General features: G+C 45.3%; 1 non-coding gene across 1 annotated transcript; it reads left to right on the top strand.

The window, feature by feature from the left end:
* Window positions 1-1874: 1874 nt before the first annotated feature.
* Window positions 1875-1946, top strand: trnae-cuc. Its single transcript has one exon. It is a non-coding gene; the product is annotated as a tRNA-Glu (tRNA).
* Window positions 1947-2373: the final 427 nt, after the last annotated feature.

The following is a 2373-nucleotide window of genomic DNA, read 5'->3' as shown; positions in this document are numbered from 1 at the left end:
CTCCAAACATAACAATGGTCATTATGGCCAAACAGTTCGATTTTTGTTTCATCAGACCAGAGGACATTTCTCCAAAAACTAGGATCTTTGTCCCCAAACTGTAGTATGGCTTTTTATGGCGGTTTTGGAGCAGTAGCTTCTTCCTTGCTGAGCGGCCTCTCGGGGTATGTCGATATAGGACTCGTTTGCCTGTGGATATAGACCATTTTGTACCTGTTTCCTCCAGCATCTTCACAAGGTCCTTTGCTGTTGTTCTGGGATGGATTTGCACTTTTCGACCCAAAGTACGTTCATCTCTAGGAGAGAGAACGCGTCTCCTTCCTGAGCGGTATGACGCCTGCGTCATACCATGGTGTTTATACTTGCGTACTATTGTTTCTACAGATGAGCGAGGTACCTTCAGGCGTTTGGAAATTGCTCCCAAGGAGGAACCAGGATTTGTGGAGGCTCACATTTTTTCTGAGGTTTTGCCTGATTTCCTTTGCTTTTCCATGAGTCAAGCAAAAGAGGCACTGGTTGAAGGTAGGCCTTGAAATACATCTGCAGGTACTCTCCAATTGACTCAAGGATGTCAATTAGCCTATCAAACTTCTAAAAGCCATGACATCATTTTCGGAATTTTACAAAACTGTTTAAAGGCACAGCCAACTTATTGTATGTGAAACTTCTGGCCCACTGAATTTGTGATAATTGAATTATAAGTGAAATAATCCCAATGTAAACAATTGTTGGAAAATGGCTTGTGTCATGCACAAAGTAGATGTCTAACCGTCTGCAAAGCGATCGTTTGTAGCAGAAATGTGGGGGAGGGGTTGACAAACGGGTTTAATGACTCCAGCCTAAGTGGATGAAACTTACGACTTCAACTATATGTACCATTTCAAACTGGGAAACGAATTGCACTGTAGTACCCTTCCCTGGTGGTCTGGTGGTTAGGATTGAGCTCTCACATCTTGAGCGGGGTTCCATTCGATCCCAAAGGAATTTCTCATTTTGCTACATGTTTACTTGTACAACCTGTCACAATGAATATAGAAGGTTACTCCTTTTATATGTGCCAGCTCCTGGAACCGATTTGAAATGTTGTATATTTACTGGTGGTCTAGTGGTGAACTAGACCCTCCTGTAAAGCACACCACAACATGATGGTGTAGGCTTTACGACTCGCTATATGTGCCATTTCAGAACTGGGAAACGAATTGCACTGGTACCCTTCTCTGGTGGTCTAGTGGTTAGGATTCCGCACTCTCACCGCCGCGGCCCAGGTTCGACTCGATTTCCACTGTAGTACCTTTCCTGGTGGTTCGACTCCCAGTTCGGCTCGATTTGCACTGTAGTACCCTTCCTGGTGGTCTAGTGGTTAGGATTCGAGGCGCTCTCACCTCGGGTTTGATTCCTGGTCAGTGAACTGCTCTTTTGCTACATGTTTACGTGTGCAACCTGTCACAATGAATATAGAAGGTTATCGCACATATGTACCAGCTCACACTGGGAACCGATTTGAAATGTTGTACCCTTCCCTGGTGGTCTAGTGGTTAGGATTCGGCCGCTCTCACCGCCGCGGCCTGGGTTGAACCCCGGTCAGGGAACTACTATTTTTGCTGCATGTTACCTTGTACAACCTGTCACAATGAATATAGAAGGTTATCACACATATGTACCAGCTCACATGGAACCCGATTTTCATAGTACCCCACAGTGGTCATAGTGGTTAGGGTGGGTGTCTCACACTTGTGACCCGGGTTCGGTGCAGATATGAGGAACTACTCTTTTGCTACATCTTTACTTGTACAACCTGTACAATGAATATAGAAGGTTATCCTTTTTATATGTATCAGCATCTTACTGAGAACCAATTTGCACTGTATTATCCTTCCCTGGTGGTCTAGTGGTTAGGATTCGGCGCTCTCACCGCCGTGGCCCGGGTTCGATTCCCGGTCAGGGAAATAGTCTATGCTCCTTGTTTACTTGTGCAACCTGTCACTATGAATTTAGTAGGTTGTCGCACATATGTACCACTTCAAATTGCAAACCGATTTGCCCTGCTGTGTCCTTCCCAGGTGTTCTAGTGGTGCACTAGACCCTCCTGCAGCAAAGCAACCCCACAACATGATGGTGTTCTTCGGCTTGAAATCCTCACCTTTTCCCTCCAAACATAACAATGGTCATTATGGCCAAACAGTTCGATTTTGTTTCATCAGACCAGAGGACATTTCTCCAAAAACTAGGATCTTTGTCCCCAAACTGTAGTATGGCTTTTTATGGCGGTTTTGGAGCAGTAGCTTCTTCCTTGCAGAGGAAGGAGCTTCCTTGCATTTCAAACTGGGAAACGAATTGCACTGTAGTACCCTTCCCTGGTGGTCTAGTGGTTAG

Source organism: Oncorhynchus gorbuscha, unplaced genomic scaffold (genome assembly GCF_021184085.1).
Source record: "Oncorhynchus gorbuscha isolate QuinsamMale2020 ecotype Even-year unplaced genomic scaffold, OgorEven_v1.0 Un_scaffold_20494, whole genome shotgun sequence".
NCBI classification, from domain to species: domain Eukaryota; kingdom Metazoa; phylum Chordata; class Actinopteri; order Salmoniformes; family Salmonidae; genus Oncorhynchus; species Oncorhynchus gorbuscha.
This window is presented reverse-complemented; position numbering and strand designations above follow the sequence as displayed.